The sequence below is a fragment of the Elephantulus edwardii genome, unplaced genomic scaffold (genome assembly GCF_000299155.1).
Source record: "Elephantulus edwardii isolate Elephantulus edwardi_28Jun2011 unplaced genomic scaffold, EleEdw1.0 scaffold00054, whole genome shotgun sequence".
Taxonomy (NCBI): Eukaryota; Metazoa; Chordata; class Mammalia; order Macroscelidea; family Macroscelididae; genus Elephantulus; species Elephantulus edwardii.
The window spans coordinates 12,694,102-12,713,012 of record NW_006399804.1 but is presented as its reverse complement, the minus strand read 5'-3'; the positions used below and the strand labels follow the sequence as shown (position 1 = coordinate 12,713,012).

Genomic DNA, 18,911 nt, shown 5'->3' with positions numbered 1-18,911 from the left:
TGTTTTCTTGTCTGTTGGTACCAAGAGTGTTGACTGTAGAGCCAAGCAAACGAAAGCTGTCAGCAATCTCAATCTCTTCACCATCCATCATGATGCTGCCAATCAGCCCAGTGGTGAGAATCTTTGTTTTCTTGATGTTGAGCTTCAATCCATATTGAAGGCTGCAGTCCTTGACCTTCTGCAACAAGCGCTTCAGGTCCTCCTCATTTTCAGCAAGCAGAGCTGTGTCATCTGTATAACACAGGTTGTTGATGATTCTTCCACCAATCCTGATGCCACATTCCTCTTTGTACAGTCCAGACTCTCAGATGATCTGTTCTGCATACAGACTGAAAAGGTATGGAGACAGAATATATCCCTCATGGACCCCCTTCTTGATTTTGAATCATGTAGTGTCTCTTTGTTCTGTTATGACGACTGCCTCTTGGTCCAAGTATACGTTTCTCATAAGCACAATCAAATGTTCTGGGATTCCCATTCTTCTCAGGGTAGCCACAGCTTGTTGTGATCCACACAGTCAAAACCTTTGCATAGTCAATGAAGCACAGGTAGACATTCCTCTAGTATTCTCTGCCATCTAACATTAGCTATAATATCCCTAGAACCACGACCTCTTCTAAACCCAGCTTGCATATCTGGCAGTTCTCTATTGACATATTTCTCCAAATGTTTTTGGATCATTTTCAGCAGAATCTTGCTTTCATGTGATATTAATCATATTGTTCGATAATTTCCACACTCTGTTGGGTCACCTTTCTTTGGAATGGGAAAAAATATCAATCTTTTCCAGTCAGTTGGCCAGCTGGCTGTCCTCCAGGTTTCTTGGCACAACTTAGTGAGCACATCCAGGGCAGCGTCTGTTTGTTGAAATATGTCAATTGGTATGCCGTCAAATCCTAGAGCCTTGTTTTTTGCCAAATCCTTCAGAGCAATTTGAACTTCCTCCTTCAAAACCATAGGCTCTTGCTCATATGTCATTTCATGACATTCTTCTGTGTCAGTCAGTTCCTTCTGATACAGTGACTCTGTTTATTCCTTCCTTCTTCTCTTGATACTTCCTGGATCATTTAACATTCTATCCAAAGTATCCTGAAGTATTGCCACCCGTGGCACTTGAATTTGTTTTTCAGCTCCTCCAGCTTAAGAAACGCTGAGCGAGTTAGGTCCTTTTGATTTTCAGACTCTAGCTCTCTGCACATTTCACTATATAAAATAAATTTTTAAAAAATTAGAACAAGTGGGGAAAATGGGATCCAAATTTTAAATTAAAGATTTTGACGTCTGGTTCAACAGTATAAAATATACTTGTAGGGATTTATACAAATATTCATTTCTGGGTCACTGTAGTAATGTACATTTGTAAGTTTAATGCAAAATTTAAGTCCTAAAATACCAATTCTTCTTAAATACAAATTTAGATCCTCATTATAAGAATTATAATTTTAATTTTTAATAATTCATGAGAAGACTCAACAAACATTTATCTGCTTAGTTCTTTATTTTCATAAAATCTGAAAGAGTTCCCTAATATATATCAAACAGTAAACTAGATAGGTTAGAAACCATTTTTTAAAAAGAACCACAAATTACATTAAAAATAAATCTAATAAGGGTTAAAATAGATTTTGCTTTCCATTATCTATGAACATAAGTTTTGCTATATTCAAATAACTCACTACCAAACTTCAAAAAAGCAAAAGTTTAAATTTTCTTTCAGTTTTTCTTAAAAATCAGTTGCACAAAAAAAAAAAAAATAATAATAAAAGTTTTAAGTCATTTAGAGGAGTGTTGGGTTTCGTTATTTTTTATCACTTGGCATTCTTAATTTGTATTTAAAAAGATTTCTGTGTTTTTTTATTTAGTGTTTCTACTGTCATTTAACCTGTCATTTCTTTGGTTTATTTAATACTATTTTTAACTGAATTTTCCTTTTCATCTTCGATTTTCAACTCCCAGTTTTAAAGGACTTTTTTTTTTGGTGGGTGAAGGGAATGGCAGAACGCTTTCTACTTTTTTTGATCTATGATAGTATACCTAAGAATTATTTAGGTCCAACAATTTTTATAAATCTCAATTTTACAAATATGTATCTACCACCTATTATAAGGAGAGGCAATAACCTTGGAGAAGGATATCATGCTTGGTAAGGTGAAGGTTAAGAGAAGACGACCCTCAAGCAGGTGGAATGACACAGTGACTGCTGCAATCAGCTCATGTCAGGAAGTGACAGGGGAATAAGATAAGGCACAGGATGGAACAGGGTTCAGATTTGATGTTCATATGGTTGCTATGATTTGTTCTTTACTTGATGGCCTCTAAGAACAACCACCACTTCTTCTAGTATGATATTCAGAACTTTCATATTTTTCTAAGGTTCTTGTCATCTACAAGCTGATAAACAATTATTAGTAAGGGGTGAGAGTGTGTTGGAAAAGCAAAGGGAAGAGATTAAAACAAAATAATTAACATGCACACATTAAACTTACACCTGCTGAAAAATTCAATGAAGGCTTTAAAGGAGAGTCAGGATCAGGAATGTCCTGCGCTTTATCTTTATTCTCAGAAGTCTGAAACCCAAACAGTGGCCCTCTTTCTTCTTTCCAATGTTCAGTTTGTTCCTCTACTAGAGTAAAAGCAAAATAAAAAGTGCATGAAACACCTATAATTTAAAATCTTTGAATAATGGAGGAATGGAAAGTCTTCAAATAGCTTACTGTTTTTCCAGAATTCCGGAGCAGTGATTAGCTTTCTTAAATTTATCTTTGGGGGAGACTATGAAGAAGAAAAGAAAAAAAAAATTTAAAAACACTTAACATCAATATTAATGTAAAAAGATTCAACATTAGTATATGATTAAACATAAACAGGATACACTTTATAGCCATTCAGAACTCAAATTCCAGTTCTACCAGTTACAAGCTTACATTTTCTCAGGGGGTAAGGATTATGACGATGTCACAGGCATGCCACGTGTGATTCCCTTTGCCTTCAATTCACTATAAATACTATAAGCCATTGGAGGATCTTCTTAATCAAAACAACATGGAATAGAAATTTACACCTGGGTAGCTCTAACCCTCCCCATTAGATTTCCCAGGCTGTAAACTGCACGAGAAGACACTGCCCATTTTTCTTCTGAGGTGTGAATTCAAACTGCCAGAGAGGCATAGCTGTAGTGTTAGCCATGTGATTCACTATGCAGACTACACAACCAGAGCTTCCTTTAAAATACTAGCAAAGGGAAATTAAAGTTAATCCTTATATTTTGAAATGTGTTTAGCTTCATGTTACGGTAATTTATGTGTTCATCCAAATGATCTCTTGTAGGGAAAAATGTCAGAGTATAATCCTTGGTGATGTTTATTTTGAAGATGATAGGAATTGCAAACTGTGCAAGCTACTTCTGTTTGTCTAAAAGTTAGAGACAAATAATTATAAATTCAGCTCCTTCTGAGAAAATAAAGAAAAATTAATTATTTTGGGGTAAATATGAGGAATGAGTTTGCATGCTGGTGCACACACACACATACCAGACGAACTGAATAAAAGCTGTAAATAAATATGTTGTCAGTGAAGACAAGAAAGATGGGCAAAGAAACGGTCTAAGGAAACATTTGCTGCAAGGAAAAAAAAAATGAGGCATAGGTAAATAATTTTTCAAAAGTAGGCAGAGGGAAAAGGAAGGAAAATCATGATGTATAATTAAATATGAACATACATTTAGGGTGAAAAGGAAAAACAAAAGCATAAGGTGGTTGTTGTTGTTGTTATGTGCCATTGAGACACCTCCAACTCATAGCATCCTATGTACAACAGCCCTAAACCCTGCTCTATCCTATGCCAATCTCACTGTCTCCAACACACCTACCCCCATTACTCTACTACTTAAATCAATCGGTCTCATCGAGGATCTTCCTCTCCTGTGCTGTCCCTCCACCCTCCCAATCATGATGTCCCTCTCCAAGGACTGGTCCTTCCTTGCAACATGTCCAAATTATGCCAGAGGAAGCTTCAGAATCCTAGCCTCCAAGGAGCAGCCTGGTTTAACCCTCTCCAAGATGAACCTGCTCATTCTCTTAGTAGTCCAGGTATATTCAATACTCCAGCCCCACAGCTCAGAAACATATAAATGTAAATATGTGTATCACATATATATGTGCATTTTCTATTCAATGGATATTTCCAGTAACACACATTTTCATTACTATGGACTTTTTAAGTATCAATATCACAAAAAGTTTATACTGAGAATGTTAAATGTTAAGGAGTCAATTACTTGAACATTTTCACCTATCACTAACAGAAAGCGATAAATTATTATTGTTATTGTGTACCATTGAATCACAACTGATCCACAGCTGACTTTCCAGTGGATTTTTAGGGGAAGTTAATCACATGGGAGGAGAATGCCCATCTTTCTCTGGTAGAGCAACTGGTGGATTCAAACTGCATGCCTTTGGGATTGCAGCTCAGCTTCTTACCACTAGGCCACCTAGAACCAATAAAAATTATTACTAGAGAAAGCAAAATGGGATGGGGGATATAAGGAGGACCTTACACAGAGATTTCATACTAAAAATTTCTTTAGAGTAATAAGGGAAATCTGATGTCCTACTGGGTAAGTAGAAACCCTACTAACACAATGACAATCTCTTCCCATGGGCAATTTCTATGTAGTTTACAGTCTCTGAAAAACCACTATCAGTCAGTTCTGACTTAATGACAATGAGGTTTTTTTAAAAAAGTAATCATTAACTCATTCATTGCCATCAAGTTGGAACATACTTTTGACTCTCCCCAGTAGGTTTTCTGAGTCTGTAAATAGCACAGGAGGATACTGCCCACTTTTCTCCCATGGAGACACTGGTGGCTTCAAACTGCCTGCCTTTGGGTCAGCAGTGCAACTTCCTATCCACTAAGCCCTGAGAATCCCATAAAGGGTAACAGCTGGCTTGAAAATATGTATTTAATAGGAGGGCTGTGGTTTAAAAAGGATGAAAAATTTAAAATCGTAAACATTAGAGAATCAGAAGATATTAAAAAAAACCTTTGTAACATAGGGAGCTGTGATGACTTGGTAAGAAAATTCACTGCTAATGCAAAGGTATGTGGTTTGAATCCACCAGTTGCCCTGCAGGAGAAAGAAGGGCAATCACTTTACTGCCTCTGAAAACTGGCTGGAGGGTCAGGTAAGGATCAGTTCCAAGTTGACAATACACACAACTACAACCATATTATTATATTCAGTATAATTAAGTTGAACTCACATATCACAAAAATAGGAACATTTTATATGCCACAGTTTTAGAAATTCAAATAGATTTATTTATTAGATATATTATGCATATTATTTGTAAAGTTCCAGAACTTCATTTGTATGTTCACTTAATTCACATTCAAGATATACTTAAAATATCTTGAGCTGCTAAAGGTAAGGTTAAACTAACTGGCGGATGCTGCTGCTGCAGCAGGAGGGCCTGGAGGCCCCAGCGCCCTGGGATGGGAGCCCGTGGCAATGTGGGCTACGGCCTCAGCAGCAGTCTGTGGGGTCCAGGCCACAACTGTGGCAGGGCCATGGGAGAGGCCATGGAGTTGAGGAGGCAAAGCCAAGGAAAAGGAGTGGCTCCCTGTCACCAAGCTGGGCCATCTGGTCAAAATATGAAGAACAAATCCTTAGAGGAGAGCTGTCTCTTCTCACTGCCCATCAAGGACTCTAAGATCAGCTACTCGTTCCTGGAAATGTCCCTCAAAAATAAGGTCTTGAAAATCATGCCTGAACAGAAGCACATGCATACAGGCCAGTAGACAATATTCAAGGCATTCATCACTATTACAGACAATAATGGTCACGTTAGCTTGGGCGTTAAAGTGCTCCAAGGAGGAAGCTACTGTTATCTGTAGGGGCATTATCCTAGCCAAGCTCTCCACTGTCCCTGTGCAGTGTGGGTACTAGGCGGACAAGACTGGCAAGCCTCAAAGTGTTCCCTGCAAGGTGACTGGATGCTGTGGCTCTGTGCTTGTGTACATGACCCCTGCATTACAAGGCACTGGAATCATCTAGGCCCTGAGCCCAAGAAGCTGCTGCCGATGGCTGGAATTGACCACTGCTACATCTCACCGGAGGCTGCACAACGACCCAAGGCCATCTTTGATGCCATCTCCAAGAACTACAGCTACTTGAACCCAGAACTTTGGAAAGTGATCATGTTCTCCAGGAATTCACTGACCATCTTGTAAAGACCTACACCACAGCCTCCATGCAGAAGAATCAGCGTACACCTGTGGCCACCACATAGTGGTTTATGTCTAACAGAATTTGGTATAACCAAGCAATGATGTTAGTCTAGAAACTAAGATGTACGTGATCCATGCCAGGGTCTTTGCAATCACATGCTATGCACCAGAGAGCTGAAAAATAAGTAAGGATGACAGAAGACTTGAGGGTTTTGAGTTGTGGTGTCGGAAAAGAGTACTGAACATACCATCGACCACCAGGAGAACAAAAAGGTCTGTCTTGGAGAGGGTGAAACCAAATTTATCCCTAGAGGCAAAGATTCTGAAGCTCTGTCTCACATACTTTGGCCACGTAGCCAGGATGGACCAGTCCTTGCAGAAAAATATCATGCTTAGAAGGGTGGTAGGACAGCGCAGGAGAGGAAGACCCCAGATGAGATGGATTGACACAATAACTGGGGCAATGGGATAGGTGTGTTTGGAGTCAGTGAGATTGGCTGAGGACAGGACTGGGTTCAGAGCTGTTGTACACAGGGTTGCTGTGAGTCACAGGTGACTCAACAGTACACAGTAATAACAACAATAACATACAGAATTAAAGGGAATTAAGTCAGTTCCAAAAAAAATTAATAAACTTCTAACATATAAATCTTTCTTCTAAATGTTTCAGAATATACTGTATTACCTAACCTCCAGGGGATCATAGAAATGCAGGGTTTTAAAGTATATACATTCAATGCTAATTAGATAATGAAGGACAATAATACAAAAATTTAAAGTATATACATTCAATGTTAATTAGATAATGGAGCACAAAAATCTCTCAAATTGGAAGTTTTAGAAAAGTTTAGAAACTCAGAACCTCAAGAAGAGGTTTTTTAAAACTGTAACAAATTTCTGAAATTGGAAGTTCTAGTATTTGGATGTCAAGCGTCTTTGTTTTAATACCTAAATGAGTCTAACATGACATTATTATAAGTAAGTCAGTTCCAAAAGGGCATATAAGACTACTTATAAAAAGTTAGAGAATTGTTTACATAAAGACGGAATCAGACTAATATGTTTACCAGGGAAGGGAAGGGGTGGGAGTAGTAAATTGATAGAAAATGAATTCTTGGGATGAGTGAAGGGAAGGCTGCTGTAGAATGAATGCACGATCATATACTGAAAGTACTTGGACTGGTGTTGTGGAACAAAACAAATGATCAACTGAGGGGGAAAGCAAGATGTTCTATAAATTGTCACTCAAAACAAAATTTTAAAAACCTGTGTTTTAGAGACGGTTATTATTTTAGGCAAAACATGTATTCTACAATTAAATGAAAATATGCAAATACAATCTGCATTATGCAGATGACACAACCCTGCTTGCTGAAACTGAGGAGGACCTGAAGCGCTTGCTGCACAGGGTCAAGGACTGCAGCCTTCAATATGGATTGAGGCTCAATGTCAAGAAGACAAAGATTCTCACCACTGGACCAATTGGCAGCATCAGGATGGATAGTGAAGAGATTGAGATTGTTCACAGCTTTAGTTTGCTTGGCTCCACAGTCAACACTCCTGGCACCAGTAGCCAGGAAATTAAAAGGCGTATTGCCATGGGAAAATCTGCTGTGAGGGACCGCTCCAAAGTAGTGAAGAGCAATGGTGTCTCTCTGGAGACTAAGGTGCATCTGATACAGGCCATGGTCTTTGCAATCACTTGTTATGCGGACAATGACCAAGGAGGATAGAAGGAGAATTGATGCCTTTGAGCTGTGGTGCTGGAGAAAAGTATTGAATGTACCATGGACTGCTAGGAAAACAAACAGATTCATTCTGGAGAGGGTTAAACCAGGCTGCTCCTTGGAGGCAAGGATTCTGAGGCTCCATCTAACATACTTTGGACATGTTGTAAGGAGAGACTGGTCCTTGGAGAAGGACATCATGCTTGGAAGGGTGGAGGGACAGCATAGGAGGGAAAGGCCCTCTATGAGGTGATCTGATCCAGTGACTGGGGTAATTGGGATGGGTGTGTCAGAGACAGTGTGATTGGCACAGGACAGAGCAGAGTTTAGGTTTGTTCTACATAGGGTTGCTATGAGTCGCAAGTGACTTGACAACAACCACAACATTCTTAACAGACTAATTCATAATATTAGCACAGCAGATTTCCTTTTCAATTGGAATTTTGAGAAAGATAAAGTAAATTTCTTTATTTCCACAATTTCTAATATGAATACAGAAATTCTAGTATAAATAAAAAATCAAGGATAGTAGTAAAGAAAAATCTTTCATTGTTATTATTGTTCTTTTTTGCCATCGAGTTGGAATTGATCCAAAGCTGAACCTGCAAGCAGGTTATCAGAGGTAGTAAACTGAATGGGAGGTGAAAAGCCATCCATCTCTCACACAGCAGCTGGTGGATACAAATCACGTGGGATTTCGTAAGAGCTTATTAGACTAAAACGCCCTAAAACTTTCATAAAAATATAAAAATTTAAAAATATTCAAATAAAAACAACAATGAGATATCATCTCACCCAGTAAGAATAGTAATATTTATTTAACAGAACAGCAAACATCAAATGCTGGCAAGGTTGTGGAGAAACTGGAACACTTATTCACTGTTGGTGGGAGTGTAAAATGGTGCAACCACTGTGGAAAGCCGTATGGCACTTTCTCAAAAAGTTGCAAATAGAAATACCATTTGACCCAGAATTCCACTACTGGGAATATACCCTAAAGAAATCATAACTGCCACCCAAGCAGATATAGGTATACCCATGTTCACTGTGGCTTTGTTCACAATAGCAAAGAGTTGGAAACAACCTAAGTGCCCATCAACAAACAAATGGATAGAGAAGCTCAGGTATATTCACACAAAGGAATACTATGTGGCAGTGAGTTAAAAACAAAGAACTCATGAAACAAGTTCAAAATGGACGACCCGGGAGGACATTATGGTGAGTGAAATATCTCAGTCACAAAAGGACAAATACTGCATAATGCCACTGTTCTAAAATGGGACTAACATCGAGGTTGAGGGGAGACTGAGAAAGAGGGGACAAATAATGTATACTGCATTGAAACAGATGAGGGAGAGAACTATTTGAAAGCGATATATGATTAGGTATTATTATCAGGACAGGAGTCCAGAATGAAAGCTGAATAATGGAGTGCACTTGGGGGGAGGGATTGTATAACAATGAAGGAATTTTTCTTTTAGGAATTAGGGGGGAAGGGGTGGGCAGGGAGAAAAATGCAATAATGAATGAATGGAAATCCAAAGTCTTTGTAAATTTTAAATTAATTTTTAAAAAAGAGAAAGGGGGAAACTTATGTTTTGCTTATCTTTCAGTATGTTGGAAACTTTTCTGAACATACACGTATCTAACTCTCCTCTTTCTCTCCCTCTTACCTTTAACCCAAATTGTACATGCATAATGGAAATCATGACCTACAAATGCATAATGGTAGTTTATTCTGCATTATTTAGATAACTGATGCCCTTGTTTGGGGGAGACGGGGTGAAGACTGTAAAAAAAAAAATATTCTCAAACATATAGTTGGAAATCAACTCTTAGCAACTGCCAGCAAACTGAGGTTACAAATTGCACAGAAGGAGACTGCCTATCTTTCTTGCACTAAGTGTCTGGTGGATTTGAACCACCAGAAATCATGGCCTTAGGGTTAACATTGCAATTCCCCATAGGCTATGGCATCAGAGCTCTAAGATATATTAAAAAATTTGTACATAATTTGATATGTGATGTGTAGTTTAGAAATGAAAGATATCAGAGAGATTTCATGATTGTTAAAAAAAGTAGCTATATCCATCAAAGATTTCATCAGGCATGAATATTACAAAAGCCATATTACAGAATGACTTAGAAGTCCCTGTAAGAATCCATATCCTTGGCTACTTTTCTTATTTTCTCCATTTTATACCATTTTGTACTCTTCCGTTCATTCTTTTGCCAGCCCCATTTCAGTTTTAAGAACAACTACCAAAAAATCAAAACAAAAAAACTAATCTTAAAAATTTAAAAATTCTAGTAGTCACTTTCAATTAAATGGCTTCCTCAGAACAATTTGTCATTAGAAATATGAAGTAAAAGAGACACTATAGAAAAATTTAAGAATAAATATTACATAAAACTAAATTCAGAGCAATAAAATTAATTACATTATAGAACATTTTACCTTAACATCAAAATCGAAGTCCTCTGAGCTAGGCCATGAATCAAGTCCAGGTTTACCAGAAGCACTTTAAAGACATACAATAAAAATAAATGAGTTCATTATTTAAAAAATAAAAATTGCTGAAATGTCAGCTATACCAATGCCAATTTTCTATTCTCATCAACTCTGCCCTCCTCTTACTTTTGATAACGTGCTGTACAAAAATTATTTTACATAGTGTTGTAAAAAATCATGGATTTTAAAAAGTACCTGGGTGTAGAAGGTACTGGGCAAAAAATATAAATGAAGAATGTGTCATTATACTTAAGATGACCTGTCCTGTGTCTTACCAGAAGGTCCTGCTTATATTACCTGTGGCCAGAACTATCTGACATCTCTGAAAGTAAAAACACGGTATTGGTTACCACTCAAATTGTCAAATACATATAAACTTTTGAGGACTGATGAGACTTCTTAGGAAAGTTCTAAATTTAAGCTAACATGTAACCTATGAATCAATCTATGCTAAGTGATAAGATAACTGATTTGGGAATGATTAGGTTGAATCCATTGTTTAAGTGTGTCATAATTATGTGATTTAGGCCAACCTCTGAACCACAAACACTGAATTATTAAAAAGTAGCTGATAAAATGATGCATCTACTGTGGAAAAACCATATGTAGGTGTAGAAAAAGGTAAACACAAAATTACCATGTTACTTAGCAATTCTCCTCTGGGGACATATATACTCAGAAAGACTGAACACAGGGACTCAAAAAAGATACTGCTTACTAATATTGTTCATTGTAATATTAATCACAACAGTCAAAAGGTAGAAATAACCCAGGAGTTCAGAAGAGAGGAATGGATATGATGCAATGGAGTATGATTCAGCTACAAAGTGAAATGAAGTTCAGACACAAGCAAAGCATGACATACATAAACCTCAAAAACATTATAGTAACCATATACAAAGGACAAATATTACAGCACCTATTTTACGTCATTGAGACTGCTCTAAAATTCAGGGGATAAAGTACACTAGTGGCTACCAGAAGCTGAAGGAAATGACTGCTTAATGAACGTGAAGTTTCTCTTTGGAGTGTTCAAAACGTTTGGAAACAGACAATCTTGTTGTATAAGATCCCATTAAGTCAACTATGACTCATAATGGCCCTAAGAAAAACAGAGCTGAGCCATGCCCTACTCTGCATCATCCTCATAATCTCGGAAATGCTGGAGTTCACTGTTTCTATCACTGTGTCAATACAACTTGTTGAAGGTCTTACTCTGATTCTCTACCTTTCCCAGCATAATTAATGTCTTTTTCCAAGGGCTGGTCCCTCTTGTCAACATGCTCAAAGTATATGAGATTAGTTTTCATCATTCTAGCCTCAAAGGACTACTGTGGTTGCACTCCATCCAACATGTACTTGCTTGTTCTTTTGGCACTCCATGACATGTTTTCTTCAACATTCCAATTCTAAAGCACTGATTTTCTTCTATCATTCTTAATCACTTTCCAATTTTCAGATGCATAGTGTGTTATTCTTATGTACCATCAAGTCAAGTCTGACTTTGTAACCCAATAAACAGACCTGAACCCTGTCCTATGCTGTACCATCTTCATCATCTCCAATAACTTGAGCCCATTGCTATAGTCAGTGTATCAAAATATGTTGTTGAGAATCTTCCTCTCTTTCACTGACCCTCAAGGAAATTGAAAATAAAATGGCTTGGATCACGTGTACCTTAATGTTTAAGCAGACATCACTACTCTTTACAGGAGAGGTTCTTTACAGTAGATTTTCCAAAGAATAATTAATTATATTCAAAATGTTGGCCCATAATTGCCACTAAATGAAAACAGACTATAGTAATTACTGCCCAACATTGTGAATATTGTAAATATAATTAATATCATTGAATAGTGTACTTAAAATTGGCTAAAAAGGTCTAACTATGTCTGTGTGTGTGTGTGTGTGTGTGTGTCTGTGTGTATGTAAAAATCTCCAAATTATAAGCCTAAAATGTTTAGAGTAAAACACTAAAAAAACATTAGCTTCTTTTCTTTGCATTCTTAGTTAATAATTTAAAAATTGGTAAATGCCTACCTGCTTATTGAAGAAATCTCCTCTGATTTCTCCTTTGCTAAAGGAAATGGAAAAAAAAAAGGTCTAAACATGTTTAACTCAACAGAAGAAAATTAAAATTTTAAGATTCTGAAATTGTGCTAAAAAAAGTACTGTTTGGAAGAAAAGATCTGGGTATTATACTCCAGTAGGAAGTTCTGGGGGCAAAGCGTGTAGGGAGTTTCACAGTTAATCTAAGTGTGACAGGTCCTCTCTGGTACCAGTGACTTCATGGTACCAGCAATTTCCTCTGGTTTGATTTACAGCCTTAGAAATCCTGCTGGAAAGTCGACCATGAGTTAGTTTTGACTTGATGGCAATGAAAGGAGAATGATGATGATATTAATAGTAATTATAACATCAATAGCAAATTGAAGCACTATGAACTCATTCTTTGCTTTATATTTATCAAATAAAAGGAAAGAAGAATGTGATTTACCAAAATTTGATACATATAAATTGCTTTTACCACTATCACAATCTTAACTGTACCCTATTAGACTGACAGAAATATACCATTAGTAGAATCAATTCAGTATCGTGTGTGTGTGTGTGTGTGTGTGTGTGTGTGTACCGTCGAATCAGCTCCAATTGGCACAGGTGGAGATTGTCCCTTCTTCTCAAGCAGAGCACCTGGTGGATTCGAACCGAGCCTTCAGTCAATTCAGTATCTTAAACTGCTAAGTGTCAAGCCTAACTAGCATGAATATTTTCAATTTCTGCCACTAGGAGTTTTGTTTTTGTTGCATACTGTCAAGTCAGATATGATTCATAGGATTTTCAGGGGCAATAAAATCACTTGGATGAAAACTGCTCATCTTCTTCTGTGAGCAGCTGGGGGATTAGAATGGCATGGCTATGACTTGGCAGTGAAGCTCCTTACCATGAGGCCCCACAGTTCCCTAGGGATAGCTACTAGGGGTTGTTTGTTGCTGTTGTTGTTGTTAAGTGCCATCAAGTCGAACACAACTCATGGTGACCATATGAACAAAAGACCTGAACCCTGTTTTATAACTATCCTCATTTTTCTAAGTTCAGAGTTTCCAGAGGCATGCTGTTTAGGAAGTGGATCCCACTCCTGTTTCTAAAAGCCTGTCTCAATCTGAGAGCTCCACCAAACACTGTCGACCACGGGTAACCATTATGGCATTTGACACACCTGTGGGAATGTGTTTAGCATCACAGCAACCCAAAGTTACCTCAGTATAGCAAATGGACCAGTGCTGTACCACTTAGAAGAATGTTAGTCCGAAACAAACACAATTCCCAACTGACTTTTAAATACTAAGTCCCTCCTCCAGGTCCTGTTGACTTTAAACAAGAGGCTTCTGGGCCAGCGCTCATTGTTAGATCTAGCAAATCTAATCAGCTCACACATAATTGAGAACAAAATAAAAAATATCCAAACATTCCACACTCGACCCTCAACCAACACAAAACATTCCACCTTCCAGAATCCAACCGCTTCACATACCAGGCTCCATACTTCCACTAGGAGTAGTTAGAAGAAAATTTATTTTTCTAGTATACAACAGTTTTAATGGATTTTCAGTAAAGAATTTTCAATTTAGTAATAAACTCTCTATTATTAGGAAGATATACCTCTTATTACCATATACAATGTCAAGACTTAGCTAACGAAAATTCATTAAAAAAAATTCTAGACTATGGATATTATCCTCAAAATTAAAGTATATGAAAATGTATAAAGTGAGAAATTTTAGTATTTAGTAAAGATAAAAGAGATTAGATGCTAGATCTTGTTTGAGATTATATATATATATATATATTCATAATAGTATAAAACAAGGCCATTCAAACAATTAGTCTAATTTAATTTCACCCATAAACTATTATGTTTACTTTATCTAAGAACTGTTTTGAAAGATGAGCCAAATAATTCAGCTGGATTATAATTCCCTTGCATAATATACTCTTACCAAATTATCTATAAATACGTTTTCAATATTCACCAAGAGTAAAAAAACAAAAAAAAGTAATCAACTCTACTGTTTAAAATTAATAAAGTGTGAAGGGCACATGAAAATTTAAATCTGGCTATAACTGCTTTGCAGAAGGGCATTCATAAACCAGGCCTGAGATTGGAAGGGCTATCCTTGGAAAGACATGACTGCCAAACTGGTCTTGGCAGGTATTTGCGAATTTCACTTTGAGAAGGGCTCTTCCAAGCAGAATTTCTCTGCTAATAAACACAAAGGTCATCACTTTCTGGCTGCTTGAATCCATCAGCAGTAACATAAAAGAAAGATAAGCAATTCATTCCCATGCAACTGGAAGGCTTGAAAACTAGCTGGAGGGTATGCTGTGAGGCTATTCTGATCAAAAGCAAGGAGTAGAGTTTATTCTACACAGTGAATACTTCATTGTGTCCAAGCTGTTTATATAATGTAATGTATGCTGAACATCTGCCTTCCTCTGGTAGGCAGAGAAAGGGTGCATCCATGGCCAATTCTAAAACTTTTAGAAGCCTGTACCTGGTTTTTGTTAGTCTTCAGTTAGCAACCTATTCTCTTCATTTATTTTGCTTTATAATCTTTTACTCTAATAAATCACAGTCATGAACAGAACTATTGTATGCCCTGTGAATTCTCCTAGTGAATCACAGAGCCTAATGTAGTCTTGAGACCCTTTAGTACAAGTGCATTACTTGAAATTGAGTTAGATGTGGTTACAATCAGAAGGCTATTTAAAAAAAAAAATACCTTTCGATGAATCTGTTTGTTCCAATATTTGGTCTGGAGATTTATATCTTGCTACATCTATTTGAATAAAAGCATAAAATGAATATATGAAACAACATTAGAAAATCTGAAACAAGCAATAATCCCATACTAATAAAAGAAAAAGAGAGAATCCTGACATTTTCTAATGTTTTATAGTATTAACATTTCCTAAATAAAAGTTTTTTCCAACTACCACCTCACCGTACTTCATTGTCATCATGTTGGAACTAACTCCTGGTGGACCCTCCAGGGAGTCTTCAGATGCTGTGAATCACACAGAAGGAGATTACCTTTCTCTTTCAGTACAGTAAGTAGGTTCAAACTTCCTGGCTTTAGGTTGGTGGCACAATTCTGTACATACAAGGTTACCAGAGCTCCCTAATAATAATTACGTGTTTTAGTTATGGGATTGAGGTACCAAAAGTGGATGCCTTCAACAAACAGATGTGTTCTTATGCAATTTGGAGGCTAGAAGTTAAAATCCAGGATGCTGGCTCTAGGAGAAGGATATCTGTGTGTTTCCTAATTCAGGAAATCTCCCAGTACAGGAATCTGGACCAAAAGCCATGCACTACTCCTGACACTTCACTGTTGGTACTAAGGTGTCCATCTCTCTGCTTGCTTCTCTCTTCTTCTATCTCTTGTAAGACAAAAGGTGATAGGTCACACCTCAAGGATATTTTTCTTATATCACATAAGAGCTTTGCTTTAATTAAGGATGTTGCCAAATTTTTGGAAACTCACTGTACCTAAACACAGAGGTAGAACATTAAAACAGACTCATTATAAAAGAAGGAATCAAAGAAGTCACAGAAATACTCCCAACCAAAAGTCTTGACTCTTGACCCTGATTACTTCATTGGTGAATTCTATCAAACATTCAGAGAAAAGCTGACATCAACTCTACTCATATTTAAAAACTATCTCATATTTTTTTAAAAAAGGGAATACTCTCAAACTCATTATGAAGCAAGCTTAAACCTGATATGAAAGCCAAGTAAAGACACAGCTCAAAAAGAAAATTACAGCTCAATTTCCCTCACAAAAACAGTTGGATTTCTCAATAATAACAAAGAGAATCCTGAAAAGGAAGTAAGAACTGTATGATTCGGCATTATGTATTTTATAACAATCTGGAACAAGAAGTATATGGTAAAGAAGTCTAGGCAAAGAAGATGGAAGGCGAAGGGAGGAAAATGTGCAACAAAGAATGAATGAGAACCAACTTTTCTATAAACTTTGGTTAAAATCACAACTGAAAAAAGCAAATAAGAAAAACTATGTCAATAATGCAGCAATAAACATAATTGTGCATATAGCTGTTTGGGTGGCAGCTCTAATTTCTTTAGTGTATATTCCTAGTAGTGAAATTGCTGCCTCAAATTTCTATTTCCAACTTTTTGAGAAAGCAGCATATCACCTTCCATAGTGGTTGTACCATTTTACACTCCCACCAAGAGAAAGAAGCAACTCAAGTGCCCATCAACAAGTGAATGATAGAAAAATGATGGTATGCTCACACAAAGGAATACTACACAACACATAAAACAAAAACATAAAATATTACACAACATGGGTGACTCTGGAGGACATTTTGCTGAGTGAAGCAGTCACAAAAGGACAGATATTGCAGAACACCACTGCTATAAAAGAGGACTGGCATGGGGGTTGGGGAAAAATTAAGAAAATGGGATAAATAATGAACACTGCATGGGATTAGATGAAGGAAAGATCTGTTTAAAGTGATATATGATTAAGCATTACTTGCATGACAACACTCTGATGTGCCTAGCAAAGTCGACTAGGGGAGGGGGAAAGGGAGGAAAGTATGCAACAATGAATGAATATTGTCTTTTTTCTCTTATTGTGATTTTAACGAAAGTGTACAGAAAAGTTGGATTTTCATCCATTCATTGTTGCCTCCCTACCCATCTTCAGTTCACTTAAAAAAAATCATTCATTCATGGTTACATAAACAGAAACTGTGGCGTTGCTATGGACAAACAGTGTTAAGGTGTGATCTGAGGCTTCTTGCATTTATGCTGGCCACAGTTAAAGGTTTTAGCTGTTCTTGCCAGATGTTTGAAGAAGTTGACTTATAGCTACTCTGGGGCAAATCTTGCTGGATGATTTGGTTATAACTGCTCTGAGGCAAACCTTGCTGGATGATTTGGATTTGGCTGCCGAACTGAAATAGGCACCTGGATTTATTGAGGAATTGTGCCTCAGAACTGCTGGGCTTCTATTAGGAGATATTCTTTGTTTGCTCCCACTCATTTCCCAAACAAACCCCACTGTTGGTACTGTGGGTCTGTGAGTCAGGAACAAATAAACAAACCTCTGCTGCTGGGGCTCTACAGGTCCCATATGTTTAATGCTTTGGGGTGTCCGGGGGCTGTGCTTCTCTTACTCCCTCTGTCCCTTCCAGAAAGATGCTCATAGTCATGTGCCCCAAAGTATTGTTTTCTCCTTTTTAGACAAGTACAAAAATAATGTCACTAGAAGAAATCTTACCTGAACTGTTACTTCCAGGAGAATGTTGAATATTCATTTTTGCTTTATAATCAGAAACTAGTCTGCAACTCCTAAGGATGAAAAATGAGATACTATGATTTTTAAAATTGATATGAGTATCAATAAACGAATGGATAGAGAAGCTGTGGTATATTCACACAATAGAATACTATGCTGCATTGAAAAAACAAGGAACTCATGCAATATTATTCAAAATGGGTGAGCCTGATGGACATTATGCTAAATGAATTATCTCAGTCACAGAAGGACAAATACTGCATAGTGCCACTGTTGTAAAACAGGACTGACCTCTGGTTTGGGAGGAGACTGAGAAGGATGGGTTCAATAATGTATACTGCATGGAAACAGATGAGGGAGAAAACTGTTTAAGAGGGAAAATTATTAGGTATTTTTGTCATGACAGGAGTCCAGAGCAAAGGCTGTGTAGTGGAGTGGACCTGGGGGAAGGGACTGTAAAACAATGAAAGTATTTTTCTTTTACTTTTCCAAGAGGGTAGTGTACTAGGGCGGAGGGTTGGGAGGGGAGAAAAGTACAACAATAAATTAATGGAAATGAAAAAAAAAGATGATAGGAGTAACATTTACCAGACCCTGTAAAAATCTTAAGAGTGTTTCATATTATATCAGGACTAACATGGACTTAAAAGTTGTACTGTATTTTCACAACCATCCATCCAAATAAGACATGCATATACAACACATAATTTACATAGGAAACTAATATATGAGGTTGTTGTACTTCCCAAAAATCATATAATACATGCAATATTTGTTTAAAAATATGATAATCTGTACAGTGCTTTTATTAGGCATTTAATTAAAGGGGGAAACATGTAAGGTCCTGAATGGATAGAAGTGCAGTTCAGTAAAAAAAGGAGTTAGCATGGCAAAATGGAAACCAACTCACAGCTGATCCACCAGTGGGTTGTTGTTGTTGTTGCTGTTGTTGTTATGTGCCATCAAGTGGTTTGTGACTCATAGCGATCCTAAGTACAACAGCCCTAAACCCTGCTCTGTTGTTGTTGTTGTTGTTATGTGCCGTCGAGTCGCCTGCGACTCATAGCGACCCTATGTACAACAGCCCTAAATTCCGCTCTGTCC

At 37.2% G+C, this 18,911-nt stretch overlaps 1 pseudogene; it reads right to left on the bottom strand.

Annotated features, from left to right (window-relative positions):
• Positions 1–18,911, bottom strand: part of LOC102867008 — a 123,525-nt pseudogene that overhangs the window by 83,949 nt on the left and 20,665 nt on the right.